The sequence below is a fragment of the Haemorhous mexicanus genome, chromosome 18 (assembly GCF_027477595.1).
Source record: "Haemorhous mexicanus isolate bHaeMex1 chromosome 18, bHaeMex1.pri, whole genome shotgun sequence".
Taxonomy (NCBI): domain Eukaryota; kingdom Metazoa; phylum Chordata; class Aves; order Passeriformes; family Fringillidae; genus Haemorhous; species Haemorhous mexicanus.
In genome coordinates this window covers 1,488,043-1,503,924 of record NC_082358.1, presented here as the reverse complement: position 1 = coordinate 1,503,924, position 15,882 = coordinate 1,488,043, and positions in this window count along the sequence as shown.

Sequence of the window (15,882 nt, the reverse complement as noted above, 5' to 3'; positions counted from 1 at the left end):
AGGCTCAGGGGGCACCTTCTTGCTCTCCACAACTCCCTGTGACAGGAAGCTGCAGCCAGCTGAGGGTCAGGCTCTCCTTCCAGGGAACAAGGGACAGGAGAAGAGGAAACAGCCCTGGGGGAGGTTTGGATTGGGTGTTACAGGATGGCTGCAAGAGAAGGCTTTGTTTCAGAGTGGCTCTGTCAGACAGTCTCAGTTCTGGGGAATGTGGTAGGTTTGGCAAATGCACAGCAGAGGTTTTGCTTTGGCCACATCAGCCATATGTCCACCAGTCACTAAATGTCTGCTCAGCACAAGAGCTGTTCCCGTGCCGAGCATCCTCTTGTTGCAGAGGGTTCAATATGTGAGGAGGTGACACTTGGATGTGGGTTTTGTTCTAGAAGGGGGAAATCCTATGTATTTTCCCTTGATTCAGCAAGCCAACTTGTTTTCCCCTACATTCCTGAAAATGTCCAGCAGTGAAATAGATCCAGAAAGAAATTTTATTTGCCAAGTGGCTGTTGTGGAAGATGCAGTGGTTTAGGGTGACAATGCAGAATTTGGAGTAGGGATGTTTGTTGGGACAGAGCTGTCATGGGCCCAGGCAAGGCAGCAGGGCCTGACACAGCACTTCCAAGGTAACAGTGCCAGAGGCTTTTGGCAGCCCAGGTTATCAGAGCTGCAGAGGGCAGATGATGTGAAACTTTGAGCCCAGGGCACAGGTGCTCCTTGTCCTCTGGCTGCCTGCGAGGTGGCACTGGCTGGCTCTGCACAGGGCTCCTGAGGAAGGGCTCGAGCTGTACCTTGTCCCACTTGCAGGTTTCCCTGGAGCAAGAGTCATCCAGCTGGTCTCTGGAGCATCTGAGTCAGGAATCCTCTGACCAAGGGCATGAAGTGGCCCAGGTGTGGCGAGAGGAGGAGCTGCTGGGCCACAGGGCTGACAGCCTGTGCTATGGCTGAGAGTGAGCAGCTGTGGCTCTAGCCTCTGACTGCTTTGTTCTCTTTGACTGGAGGTGGGAGAGTTGACATTTCAGCTGGCAGCCTCCCGAGAGTGCCAGGAAACCTCTGCGCAGAGAGCCCAGCAAGATGGGAGGGAGGCCCAGGAGGAGTCCAGGAGGAAGCTCTTGGAGATTGAGCACATCCAGAAGCTGCTGGAGGAGGAAAAAAAACGGAAAAAGGAGCTGCAGGGGCATCTGCAGGACTTGGACAGGGAGTGGAGTCAGTGGGAAGAAGTGGCTCAGCAAAATTCAGAATTGCAGGCTTCCGTCACTGCCCTAGAGAGGGAAAAAGCCAGGTAAATGAAAACCTGTGGGACTCTGCATTGTGGTGAATGGATTCCCTCTTTGCCATCTTTCACCTGCTAGGGGCTCTGGCAGTATTTCCTGAATGGCAGATTCTGAACTCTTCATGCAGTCATGTCTCAATGTCTGGAGGTGGAGTTTCACTTTCCTTTCTATTAAGCCTTCAGACAGAGTTCTTCTGAAGACAAAGGCTTTTGGGGTCGCCCTTTTCCTCTAGGGTGTATTGTGTGGTTAGGTGGGGGTGTTGTCACTGCCCGAGCTGCACTGTAAGGAGCTGGATACATCCATCAGCTCCACCTTGGGTCCTGTAACTTGAAGCCTTTGGCACCTGGATCAGCCTGGCATCTGATGCTATTTCTGGGCAGAACCATCTTAAGGCCCTGATTGCTGATCGAGGCCAGATTGCCCTCGGAGGCAGCCCAGAAACAAGAATGTTTCTGTTGCATCCTTCCTCATCAAATGTCCCCCGCGGCCTGCAGGGGATCAAGCAGGATCCCTGCCACCCTGCACAGTCACAGGCATTTCTGACTGTGCCAAGAATGCAAGAAACAGCACCACGGTGTGGGGGGCTCCTGCAGCTGATCAAGTCCTGCCAGGCTTCAGTGCCACAGGATTCTTGCTCCAAGAAGAAGACAAAGGAAAGGCAGGGCACTCCTGCTTGCCTGGAGCCTTCTGCATCTTCCATCAGGTTGTGCTCCAAGCCTCGGTTGCCACTTTGGCCTTTGTTTCTCCAGCTGAAAGTAGAATGGGTCCTGGTAAATCTTAGGGAACTTGTCAGAGATCCCCTGGCTGTAGGGTGCTGCTCGTCCTACCTGGATGTGTAAGACGGGGAAGGAAATATCTCCTCCATGTTGACCAAACCTCCCTGTTTGGAGCCTGGTTAGTCAGAAGGAAATTGTTCCTCTCCCCCAATGTCTACATGGCAAGACTTTGTTATGTTTGTTTTCACATTTCCATCACAAAAAGAAGGTAGGGCATGTAGGCAGGAACTCACTGTTCTTTCAGGGACAAAGCAGAGTAGGCACATGCTGGGCTGGGACTGCAGGGGGAACAAACAGCCAAGTTGTTCAGACAAACCTCATCAGACAGAGCAGTTTTCCCCTGAGCTGGTGCAAGTCCTAAGAGTTGATTAAATGTGATACTGTGTAACGATGTGTTGCATACTTTCTTTCTAGGCTGATTCTGTCTCTGGAGGAGAAGAACCAGTGCCTCAGAACACTGGCAGAACAGAACCTCGCAATGAAAACTCGAGTGTCTCAGTTATTTTCTGCTCTTAAGCAGGCAGAGCAGCTCTGTTCTCAGCAGAGAAGAGAAGTTCAGGAGGTCAATGACCAGGTAAGCTGTGCAGTGGCATTCATCTTCTTCAGGAACACACAACAGCACCTTTGGCTTAGAGGCTCCAACCTCTTTCCCCTCCCAGCAGCATCCACAGCTGCCGTGTTCTGCCCCGGGCTGCCTCTGCACCCTGAGGCTGGATTTGGTGTCTGCTGCAGAAGTTTTCCCCCATCCTCTCCCGGGTCCCAGCAGGAAGTCTGGGAAGAGAAGCAGCAGCAGACTCCTCTGAGGCTTCTCTGTCCCTCTGTTAGCAGTGCTGTCCCAGACAGAGTGTGGGCCTGTGCCGGGCACTGAGCAATGTGGGGACACAGAGGTGGCTGTGGCAGGCTGGGCAGGGCACTTCCAGCACATCCAGTTTAGCCGCTGTTCAGAGCTGCTGCCCAAGGATGCCCAGTGCCTCCCTTACTTGTTTTCTCTGCATTTGTCTCCATTGGAATCCTTGCTTCTGTGCCTTCTGGGTTTGGCGTGTTTTTTGCCTGAAATAATTTCTTCTCTGTTGCTCTCCCTGCGCCCCACTGTGCTCCCTCAGGAGCAGCCCTGTTGCTGAGGCTGTGTGCATCCATCTTCCAGGTGCAGGCCACGCTGCTGGCCGAGATAGAGAAGAGAGATCACCAGGCAAGTCATGAGAAGCAGCTGCTGGAAACTGAGGTGTCTGAGCTGCGTAGGAGGCTCCAGTGCTCCGAGAAAAGAGCAGAGGCCATGGCCACACAGTGTAAGGCCGTGGTGCTGGAGCTGAGGAAGACACAGGCTCAGAGGGACAATCTCAGAGCCCACAATCAGGAGCTGCGGAAACAGATGGAGGAAGATGTGCAAGGTATGGCACATCTCCTCTCCCACACACTGCCCCATCCTGTCTCACCAGCGAGGATCTCCGATCCCATGCAGAGGAAAAGGGCACTGCCCTGAAATGGCAGAGAGGGAAAAACGAGCAGCAGGAGATTTATCCAGCCAGCGGCAGTGGAAGCTTTCTCTTGAGAAAGATGCTGTGGCTGGCAGTGCCACCTGGCTGTGCTAGGGCTGATCCCGTGCACAGCTGGTGCCTCTCAGGTGCCGTGTCTGTGCTAAGGAGCTGTAGCTGGATGCCTCAGCTCCATTGCCCCAAACTCCAGGCCCTGCCAGAGCCTCCAGGCTACTGGCCTCACTGGAGCAGGCCTGCACAGGCATCCCCTCTCCTTCATCTCTCTTGCCTTGCTCACTCTGCACAAGGCCAAGAGCAAACACACTTTCCTATCCCTCTGAACCTTGCCCCTTTCATTCCTTCCTTTTTCTGGGCTGAGAAGTTTCCTTCATTTCTGTCAGCTTTGGAACCTTTGTGGGCTTGGAGCCTGGCAAACACAGGCAAGCAGTGAAGACAGTGCTGTTGTCTCTGCAGGATGCACATCAGTTTGGCTTTGCTTTGCTTTTCCCCTTCCCCTTTCCCCTCACCTTTCCCCTTCTCTGCTGCAGAGTGGTTTAAAGCAGAAGCCAGGCACATCTCTCGCCAAATTGCCCTGGAGAAAGAGGCCACTGAAAGGCAGGAAGAGGCTGTGACTCTTCGTCAGGAGGTGGAATCTCTGAAGAGGAAATTGGAGGACCTGGAGAAGGAAAGGAAGGATGTGCTGGTGAGATTGGCAGATGCCACAAAGGGCCATTTCCTAGCTACGTTTGGACCTTGTGTTCACAGTTCTAAGGGGCGCCTTTTTCCAGTTTAACTTTTGTAATTCCGTTCTTCTGAATAAGGAGGAGAAGATGCTGTAGTCATGGCGAAGGCACTTAATGCTGAGGCTGCTGATTTTCCTCCATGCTGGGCTTCTGTGCCCTAGAACCTTTAGTTCTCAATGTCCTCACCGTCCCTATTGACATTGCATGGTTTGGGGAATTCTTGGTGTCCAAACCCATGTTCAGATTTCTTGATATCTGGACGGGGAGGGGAGAGTCCCAAGTTTGCTGTTAATAGAAAGGTGGCCTTGGCCATGTGAGAGCAGCTAGTGGGGAGAGAGGAGAGGAAAGCCAAGTGCTGATCCCCACCAGGACGTGTGCCTGCAAGGGGAGAACTAGTCCTGAGTGGCAGCAGAGAATGACAGACTGACCTGGCCATTGCTGCTCCCAGAGAGGGCAGTGGGGCTCTCAGGGATGGAGCCATGGAAACTCTACACAGGCGAGGTGGAAAACCACTCCTGTCAGCCCAGCCCCAGGGAAAGAAAGGCTGAGGGTCTTTGCTCTTCCCTTCCTCCCTGATGGAGAGCACATCCTCGTGGCACTGCCTGAATCCTGCTTAGCGTGCACTTGAAATCCTGGCTGCCGTTCTGGCAGCTCCTCCCCAAAGGAGCACTGGAGTGGAGCTGCAGGAGGTCGGGGAAGGGCAGAAAGGAAGCTGGGAGGGGCTGAGTGAGCTGGGAAAGATGCAGCATCAAGGGGGATCCCAGCTAAGGTCTGCAGCTTCCCGAGGGGCAGAGAGAGAGGGGCAGCCTGTGCCTGCCCCTGCTGCAGGAGTCCAGATCTGGTATGAAAAGCAAACCAAGAGAGGGAATGAGTGACCCTTTTTCTCCCTGTTTTGGCAGCATGGACAGGAATTGTACCAGCAGCAGATGAGAGATCTGGAAAAGAAGAATGTAATGCGTGCACATGAGATTGGAAGTCATAGGGAAAATAATGAAGAATTGGAAGGGGAGAGGGATGGCATGCAGAAAGATCTGGAGCATGGGGCTGCTGCTTTGAAGAAATCGAGGGACAACACACAGGTACTGACTGCTGCACTGAACAAGAGCGAGCTTGCCAAAGGGGTTCTGAAGAAACACTTGGACATCCTGAAGGGAAAGATCCAGGCAGACACTGGCATTGTCCTTCAGTCCATTGCAGTGTCCCTGAATTATTCCAATGATGTTTCCCATGAAGAGGTGGGTCTCTATCCCTGTCAGTGCAGGCCTGCTTGGGTAAAGCAGCCTGGGCTGCAGCAGGCAGCCTTGTCTGTCTGCCTGGCTCCAGCCAGAGACCACTGACTGCCAGATTGTTTCCTGGCACGCCTGGAATGACTGATCCAGCTCTGGAGCTTGCTGTTCAGCTCCAGGCCAAAAGCTGGGCATGGGAGCGTCACCTCCTGCGCCCATGAAAGGGGCTGCCACATGTGGTGGTTTGGGTTTGTTGTGGGAAAAAAAAAAAACAAGTGAGCAGATTAAACCCAGCTGAGATTTGGATCAATGGCTGAAAAGCAACAGCACTCCTGGTGCTTAGAGTAAATTGTATTGGCAGATGTGGAAGATGCAGTATTTTTGGGTGACAACGCAGAATTTGGAGTAGGGATGTTTGTTGGGAAGGAGCTGTCATGGGCCCAGGCAAGGCAGCAGGGCCTGACACAGCACTTCCAAGGTAACAGTGCCAGAGGCTTTTGGCAGCCCAGGTTATCAGAGCTGCAGAGGGCAGATGATGTGAAACTTTGAGCCCAGGGCACAGGTGCTCCTTGTCCTCTGGCTGCCTGCGAGGTGGCACTGGCTGGCTCTGCACAGGGCTCCTGAGGAAGGGCTCGAGCTGTACCTTGTCCCACTTGCAGGATTCCCTGGAGGAAGAGTCATCCAGCTGGTCTCTGGAGCATCTGAGCCAGGAATCCTCTGACCAAGGGCATGAAGTGGCCCAGGTGTGGCGAGAGGAGGAGCTGCTGGGCCACAAGGCTGACCTTGAGGGCCGACTGGCAGCCACCGAGCGGCTCCGACAAAACCTTGCCAGGCAGCTGGCAGAGACCAGGTAAAGGCAGGGAGCTGAGCCTTTTCAGATGTTTTTACATTCTGTGGACAGAATATGGAAGAGTCTCAAGAAAAAAAAACAAAAACAATACCCATGATATGAATGTTGATTTTCTAACACCTAAAGCCAGCAAAGCTCTTGTGAGCCTTGGGCTCCTGTTTTTGCCGCCGAGCACACTCCTGTGGGATGTCCACAGCAATCCACCCAGCTCTGAACTGAGTAGTAGTTCAACCATGCAGATGCTGAGTGAAACCTCAAGTTTCTTTTGGGTTTGGTTCCTTGTTCTGGGCATTGAACATCCCTCGTTCCTTTCCAAGTAGCTTGACATGATCCTGATCTTCAGATCAGGAAGCTTCATCTTCAGCATTCCAGGATCTTACCTTGGCACTTTGGGCGTAGCACACTGCCATTCAGGGTGAAGCCAAAGGTTCCTGCTTGAGGCATTTCTGCTTCCAAGCACACTCTTGAGAAGTGTGGGACAGGACCTAATGCTGGTTAGAGAGCAGCAGGGAAAGCTCTTTGGAATTCTCAACAGCCTCTGGGCACTCTTGCTGATTGTTGATGGGCAGCCAGCTGCCAAAGCCTCCAAGGTGCCTTTGGATGGTCCCTCTCACTCTGTAAGGAAGGACAAGTCCCTTGGGCTACTGCCTGCTTAGCCAGCAACACTAAAATAAAGGTGGCAAGTCTACTCCATGACCTTGCAAGAGTTGAAAGTGCAGTCTCTGCATTCAGGTAGTTGTTGTTCAGGCAAAAGGCTGTTGTGATTTTTTACAAGTGCTGCCATGACCATGAGATTTTACTGTATGTGCAAAGTAGTTCTGCAGCCTCTTAAATACTGGGTGTCTGGAGGATGATGTACCTTTATGTCCATTATCAAGAGCATTAAAATGTCAGGAGTCAGCCAGGACAAGAATCTGTTCTCTCCCCCTGCAGAGCAGCTTGGAAGTGCTGATGAGAGAAAGGCTGTGAGCAGGGTTGGGCTTTTGCTCCTTGCTCCAGCCTGTTTGGGCACAGCTACCCAGTGTCATAGGTCAGGAACAGCAACTGAAGGTTTGGCTGTTGAGGCCAGCTTGGGCTGGGCAGTCTGTGCTAGGCCAGGCCATAAGGAAGGCCTGGGCAGTCCCTCAGAGGGCCCTGCTCTGCTCTTGAAATGGCCCAGATGTGCCTTCTCTGGATGAGTTTCCAGGTGACCCATTTTCCATACACAGGTGTGGGGATCTTGAGCCACGTTGTCCTGGAATAACGGGCTGTGGGCATCTGGAGCAAGCAACTCATGTGTGTCCACATTTGTAACTTGTAGGTCAGCAAAGGAGAGACTGCAATCCAGGCTGTTTGCTGCTCAGCAGCAGATGGCTCAGCTGCAGATGACCAGAAAGCGTGTGGAGGGAGAGCTGAAAGAAGAGCTGCAGGGAGCTCGCAGAGAAGTCCAGGCAGTGCAGAGGAGGCATGAGGAAGATCTACAAGGCCTCAAAGAGGAAATGAATCTCCTCCTTGAGCAGAGGGAGGCTCTACAAAAGCAGGTGAGTAAAACTGCAGTGACACTGCAGTCATGCAGCCAGGGGTCTGTGGCCTTCTTGCTTTTTCATGGCAGAGCAGCAGCTGCTGGGGTGAGCCCTGGGGCTGACTCATGCTCTGGGGGCTCAATGGCAGCTGCTCTGGAGAGCACTCAATCCTCTGCTGAATGTCAGCTGCTGCTCTGGACAGCTGGGCTAGTCCTCTGCGCTGTTGGCCAGCAACCACCAGCATGGATTCCTGCTGGCCTCTTCTTGCTAGCCTTGGCTTGGCAGGTGCTTTTTCAGGTGCCCTTGTTAGTGGGCCACTGAGAGACTGAAACAAGTTGTCCATATGCTTTGTGAATCTGGTGCTCTCAAGACAGGGAGAAATGGAAATTGTCCTTTACCTTTGCTCAGAGCCTGTGCTGTGGCTGAGAGTGAGAAGCTGTGGCTCTAGCCTCTGACTGCTTTGTTCTCTTTGACTGGAGGTGGGAGAGTTGACATCTCAGCTGGCAGCCTCCCGAGAGTGCCAGGAAATGACTGTGCAGAGAGCCCAGCAAGATGGGAGGGAGGCCCAGGAAGACTCCAGGCAGAAGCTGTTGGAGATTGAGCGCATCCAGAAGCTGCTGGAGGAGGAAAAAAAACGGCAAAAGGAGCTGCAAGGGCATCTGCAGGACTTGGACAGGGAGTGGAGTCAGTGGGAAGAAGTGGCTCAGCAAAATTCAGAATTGCAGGCTTCCGTCAATGCCCTAGAGAGGGAAAAAGCCAGGTAAATGAAAGCCTGTGGGACTCTGCATTGTGGTGAATGGATTCCCTCTTTGCCATCTTTCACCTGCTAGGGGCTCTGGCAGCATTTCCTGAATGGCAGATTCTGAACTCTTCATGCAGTCATGTCTCAATGTCTGGAGGTGGAGTTTCACTTTCCTTTCTATTAAGCCTTCAGACAGAGTTCTTCTGAAGACAAAGGCTTTTGGGGTCGCCCTTTTCCTCTAGGGGGTATTGTGTGGTTAGGTGTGGGTGTAGTCACTGCCCGAGCTGCACTGTAAGGAGCTGGATACATCCATCAGCTCCACCTTGGGTCCTGTAACTTGAAGCCTTTGGCACCTGGATCAGCCTGGCATCTGATGCTATTTCTGGGCAGAACCATCTTAAGGCCCTGATTGCTGATCGAGGCCAGATTGCCCTCGGAGGCAGCCCAGAAACAAGAATGTTTCTGTTGCATCCTTCCTCATCAAATGTCCCCCGCGGCCTGCAGGGGATCAAGCAGGGTCCCTGCCACCCTGCACAGTCACAGGCATTTCTGACTGTGCCAAGAATGCAAGAAACAGCACCACGGTGTGGGGGGCTCCTGCAGCTGATCAAGTCCTGCCAGGCTTCAGTGCCACAGGATTCTTGCTCCAAGAAGAAGACAAAGAAAAGGCAGGGCACTCCTGCTTGCCTGGAGCCTTCTGCATCTTCCATCAGGTTGTGCTCCAAGCCTCGGTTGCCACTTTGGCCTTTGTTTCTCCAGCTGAAAGTAGGATAGGTGCTGGTAAATCTTAGGGAACTTGTCAGAGATCCCCTGGCTGTAGGGTGCTGCTCGTCCTACCTGGATGTGTAAGACAGGGAAGGAAATATCTCCTCCATGTTGACCAAACCTCCCTGTTTGGAGCCTGGTTAGTCAGAAGGAAATTGTTCCTCTCCCCCAATGTCTACATGACAAGACATTGTTATGTTTGTTTTCACATTTCCATCACAAAAAGAAGGTAGGGCATGTAGGCAGGAACTCACTGTTCCTTCAGGGACAAAGCAGAGTAGGCACATGCTGGGCTGGGACTGCAGGGGGAACAAACGGCCAAGTTGTTCAGACAAACCTCATCAGACAGAGCAGTTTTCCCCTGAGCTGGTGCAAGTCCTAAGAGTTGATAAAATGTGATACTGTGTAACGATGTGTTGCATACTTTCTTTCTAGGCTGATTCTGTCTCTGGAGGAGAAGAACCATTGCCTCAGAACACTGGCAGAACAGAACCTGGCACTGAAAACTCGAGTGTCTCAGTTATTTTCTGCTCTTAAGCAGGCAGAGCTGCTCCGTTCTCAGCAGAGAAGAGAACTGGAGGAGCGCAACGACCAGGTAAGCTGTGCAGTGGCATCCTCTTCTTCAGGAACACACAACAGCACCTTTGGCTTGGAGGCTCCAACCTCTTTCCCCTCCCAGTAGCATCCACAGCTGCCGTGTTCTGCCCGGGGCTGCTGCTGCACCCTGAGGCTGGATTTAGTGTCTGCTGCAGAAGTTTTCCACCATCCTCTCCTGGGTCCCAGCAGGAAGTCTGGGAAGAGAAGCAGCAGCAGACTCCTCTGAGGCTTCTCTGTCCCTCTGTTAGCAGTGCTGTCCCAGACAGAGTGTGGGCCTGTGCCGGGCACTGAGCAATGTGGGGACACAGAGGTGGCTGTGGCAGGCTGGGCAGGGCACTTCCAGCACATCCAGTTTAGCCGCTGTTCAGAGCTGCTGCCCAAGGATGCCCAGTGCCTCCCTTACTTGTTTTCTCTGCATTTGTCTCCATTGGAATCCTTGCTTCTGTGCCTTCTGGGTTTGGCGTGATTTTTGCCTGAAATAATTTCTTCTCTGTTGCTCTCCCTGCGCCCCACTGTGCTCCCTCAGGAGCAGCCCTGTCACTGAGGCTGTGTGCATCCATCTTCCAGGTGCAGGCCACGCTGCTGGCCGAGATAGAGAAGAGAGATCACCAGGCAAGTCATGAGAAGCAGCTGCTGGAAACTGAGGTGTCTGAGCTGCGTAGGAGGCTCCAGTGCTCCGAGAAAAGAGCAGAGGCCATGGCCACACAGTGTAAGGCCGTGGTGCTGGAGCTGAGGAAGACACAGGCTCAGAGGGACAATCTCAGAGCCCACAATCAGGAGCTGCGGAAACAGATGGAGGAAGATGTGCAAGGTATGGCACATCTCCTCTCCCACACACTGCCCCATCCTGTCTCACCAGCGAGGATCTCCGATCCCATGCAGAGGAAAAGGGCACTGCCCTGAAATGGCAGAGAGGGAAAAACGAGCAGCAGGAGATTTATCCAGCCAGCGGCAGTGGAAGCTTTCTCTTGAGAAAGATGCTGTGGCTGGCAGTGCCACCTGGCTGTGCTAGGGCTGATCCCGTGCACAGCTGGTGCCTCTCAGGTGCCGTGTCTGTGCTAAGGAGCTGTAGCTGGATGCCTCAGCTCCATTGCCCCAAACTCCAGGCCCTGCCAGAGCCTCCAGGCTACTGGCCTCACTGGAGCAGGCCTGCACAGGCATCCCCTCTCCTTCATCTCTCTTGCCTTGCTCACTCTGCACAAGGCCAAGAGCAAACACACTTTCCTATCCCTCTGAACTTTGCCCCTTTCATTCCTTCCTTTTTCTGGGCTGAGACGTTTCCTTCATTTCTGTCAGCTTTGGAACCTTTGTGGGCTTGGAGCCTAGCAAACACAGGCAAGCAGAGAAGACAGTGCTGTTGTCTCTGCAGGATGCACATCAGTTTGGCTTTGCTTTGCTTTTCCCCTTCCCCTTTCCCCTCACCTTTCCCCTTCTCTGCTGCAGAGTGGTTTAAAGCAGAAGCCAGGCACATCTCTCGCCAAATTGCCCTGGAGAAAGAGGCCACTGAAAGGCAGGAAGAGGCTGTGACTCTTCGTCAGGAGGTGGAATCTCTGCAGAGGAAATTGGAGGACCTGGAGAAGGAAAGGAAGGATGTGCTGGTGAGATTGGCAGATGCCACAAAGGGCCATTTCCTAGCTACGTTTGGACCTTGTGTTCACAGTTCTAAGGGGCGCCTTTTTCCAGTTTAACTTTTGTAATTCCGTTCTTCTGAATAAGGAGGAGAAGATGCTGTAGTCATGGCGAAGGCACTTAATGCTGAGGCTGCTGATTTTCCTCCATGCTGGGCTTCTGTGCCCTAGAACCTTTAGTTCTCAATGTCCTCACTGTCCCTATTGACATTGCATGGTTTGGGGAATTCCTGGTGTCCAAACCCATGTTCAGATTTCTTGATATCTGGACTAGGAGGGGAGAGTCCCAAGTTTGCTGTTAATAGAAAGGTGTTTGGCCTTGGCCATGTGAGAGCAGCTAGTGGGGAGAGAGGAGAGGAAAGCCAAGTGCTGATCCCCACCAGGACGTGTGCCTGCAAGGGGAGAACTCGTCCTGAGTGGCAGCAGAGAATGACAGACTGACCTGGCCATTGCTGCTCCCAGAGAGGGCAGTGGGGCTCTCAGGGATGGAGCCATGGAAACTCTACACAGGAGAGGTGGAAAACCACTCCTGTCAGCCCAGCCCCAGGGAAAGAAAGGCTGGGGGTGTTTGCTCTTCCCTTCCTCCCTGATGGAGAGCACATCCTCCTGGCACTGCCTGAATCCTGCTTTGCGTGCACTTGAAATCCTGGCTGCCGTTCTGGCAGCTCCTCCCCAAAGGAGCACTGGAGTGGAGCTGCAGGAGGTCGGGGAAGGGCAGAAAGGAAGCTGGGAGGGGCTGAGTGAGCTGGGAAAGATGCAGCATCAAGGGGGATCCCAGCTAAGGTCTGCAGCTTCCCGAGGGGCAGAGAGAGAGGGGCAGCCTGTGCCTGCCCCTGCTGCAGGAGTCCATATCTGGTATGAAAAGCAAACCAAGAGAGGGAATGAGTGACCCTTTTTCTCCCTGTTTTGGCATCATGGACAGGAATTGTACCAGCAGCAGATGAGAGATCTGGAAAAGAAGAATGTAATGCATGCCTATGAGATTGGAAAGCATAGGGAAAATAATGAAGAATTGGAGGGGGAGAGGGATGGCATGCAGAAAGATCTGGAGCATGGGGCTGCTGCTTTGAAGAAATCGAGGGACAACACACAGGTACTGACTGCTGCACTGAACAAGAGCGAGCTTGCCAAAGGGGTTCTGAAGAAACACTTGGACATCCTGAAGGGAAAGATCCAGGCAGACACTGGCATTGTCCTTCAGTCCATTGCAGTGTCCCTGAATTATTCCAATGATGTTTCCCATGAAGAGGTGGGTCTCTATCCCTGTCAGTGCAGGCCTGCTTGGGTAAAGCAGCCTGGGCTGCAGCAGGCAGCCTTGTCTGTCTGCCTGGCTCCAGCCAGAGACCACTGACTGCCAGATTGTTTCCTGGCATGCCTGGAATGACTGATCCAGCTCTGGAGCTTGCTGTTCAGCTCCAGGCCAAAAGCTGGGCATGGGAGCGTCTCTTCCCGTGCCCTTGCAAGGGGAGGCAGCATGGGCTGGTCATGCCGTGGCATTCCAAGGGATTCAGCAGGTCAGCTAAAGAATGGTCTAAAGGGAGCAGAGTTTTGTTCCGAGGGCTGAACAGCAGCTGCACTGCCGGTGCTTCTAGGATGCTTCCCGAGACGGAGATTTCTGTGGGACAGCTTCTGTGGTGTTTGAAATATGGGAATCATCTCCTCTCTGCATACCCAGCAGGCTGTTGGAGCAGAAGGGAAGCCGGTGTCAGAGGACTCCCGGAAGGGCCTGGAATATGTGCGGGATCTGGTTACAGCAGCAGCAGAATACAAGACGGAGAAGCGTCAATCTACCACCGAGGCCAGGAGAAGTGGTGAGCAGGTAAATTGGGCTTTCACTGCCTCTGCAGAGCCTCAGGCTCCTCTGGAACTTGGCACCTCAGCCCAGGCAGTGCTTTGGAGACATCTGCTCATTCCCTTGCCTCTCCCTGTCCCTGCTATTGGCACACTGCTTTGTTTGTTCTCTCTCTTGTGGCAGCCCCTGGCTTTCACAAGGGCACCTTCACTCCACTGCCCCATCCCTGGTGCCATGTCCCTGCACACACACACTGGCCTCTCTTGCACAGCCCCCCGCGAGAGCTTTTTGCCCCCAGTGTTGTCTGGTGCAGTTCAGGATCTCAGAGTAGGGATCTCCTTGCCTTGCTGTCCAGAGGTCCTTTTGCTCCATGTTTGCTGACAGCTTTCTGTGACCTTCTCTCCCATCCAATGTGCAGGTGGAACCTGAAAGGAGAAGAACCCAAACTTTCAGGAGAATGTTCCCCCCAGACTACTTTACCTTGCCTGTCCCCAAGTCTGCCCATCAAAATCGGTCAACTATAGAAATAGAAGAGTCCTCCAGTAGCTCAGGGGAGTGGTAGCCCTCCTGCTGATGCACAGCCTGTGGAGAAAGGGGTGAGTGGCCCTAATGTGTGCTTTGGAAAGCAGAGCTGGGTTTTTCAATGCTGTTGGAAGTCTCTCTAATAGACCTGTGGTGGCTGAGGAATGGACGTGGGAAGGGTTTGCCAGCCTTGAGCTGGACTTATTGACCATCTGAGCTCTGTTCTGTCTGGGAGCCTGTTCCTTTCCCCTTGCCCAAGGGCAGAGTGTTGGTGAAGGCTGGAGTTGGAGGCTGTGTCTGTCCCGAGAGCCGGAACCGTGGGGCTGCAGGTGCTCCTGCCAGCATGGGCTTGTCTGAGCTGGGCCTTGTGCCTCTTTCAGGTGTCCCTGCTGCAGTCACAGCTGGCCCAAGACCAACAGGACCACCTGGAGAGCTGTGCAGGGAGCAGGCAGGAGATTAAAGGTGCAGAAGGGACCTCCTTGCTTCCTGAACGTCTCAGAGAGGAGCCAGGCTGCAGCTGGATGCAGTTTTAGACTAGCCAATAGTTTATGTTTAAAGGATAGTATAGGTGTAGATAGATAGTATAGAACCTTTATACAACTCTGTTCCATACGATGTAGGATATATTTATAGAAAAATAAAGAGTTTCTTATGATCACTATTAAACTAATGGATCTATATCAGGGTGATTTACTACCCAGGGCAGAGACCTATAACTTCCAGTACAGTGCATTATATCTGAAGCAACATTGAAGGAATTCCAGTCAAGGCAGCAAAACCAAGTCTTTATTAAAGATTGATGCTACTCACCCAAACCAATGACCATGGGCAAACATTTCTCTCAGCCTCAAGGCATGACCTTGAGGAGCATCCTCACTCCAGGGAGGAATCTGCAGAAGGGAGACACGTGCCATGAACCACTTTGGTGAGGGCAGGAGAAACCTGCCGTGTGTGGAGCTTTTTCATTTGTCCTTAGGAAACTGCAGCCTGTTTTTTCTCAGAGTCACAGAATCTCAGGCTGGGGGAGGCTGGGTCACCTTGCCCAGCTCCTGCTCCCCAGCTGAGCCACCTAGAGCCAGCTGCCCAGGATGTGTCCAGGTGGCTTTTGAGTCTCTCCGGGGATGGAGATTCCCCCACTTCCCTGGGCACCTGCACCAGTGCTCAGCCACCCTCCCAGTGCAGAAGTGTCTCCTGAGCTCAGAGGGCCCCTCCTGTGTGTCACTTTGTGCCTGAGGCCCCCAGGGCTGTCCCTGGCCTTGTCCCCTCTGCTGCCTCCCCTCCACGTTTTTATCCCCATGGATGAGATGCCCTGAGCCTGCTCTGCTCCAGGCTGGGCAGTCCCAGTTCTCTCAGCCTCTCCTCATGGCAGAGACGCTGCAGTCCCTCCATCACCTTCATGGCCCTGTGCTGGACTCTGTCCAGTCTGTGCCTGTGTCCCGTACTGGGCAGCCCAGCTCTGGGCCCAGCACCCCAGGGCTGGCCTCACTGGTGTGGAGCAGAGGGAAAGGATCCCTTCCCTCGGCCAGCTGTGACACAGCTCCCAGTGCAGCCCAGGACGCTGTTCTGCATTGCTGCAGGAGCACATTGCTGGCCCGTGGGCATCCTGGGGTCCAGCAGAACCCTGCCAAACTTCAGTTTTCCAACTGGGTGGCCCCCAGCAGATACCGGTGCCTGTGGTTGTTCCTTCCCAAGGACAGGACTCAGCTCTTGTCATTGAACTGTCACCCTTGCTGAACTGTCCCTCTGGATGGCAGCACTTCTCTCTGGCAGATCAGCCACTCCTCCTGGTTTGTGGGAGGGCACGCCCTGGCCCCATCACCCAATTAACTAACAAAGGTGTCAGAAAGGACTGGATTCAGCATTGTTCTCTGGGGTCCACTGTGGGGACCCTGGGGGGCACCCCCTAGCTTAGGGAGACACAAGAAGCTTCCCTCAAAAAGCTGGTAAGATCCTTTTGGCTCCTTCCCCTGTTCCTATGTCTGTTCCTGTGTCCCTGAGCCAC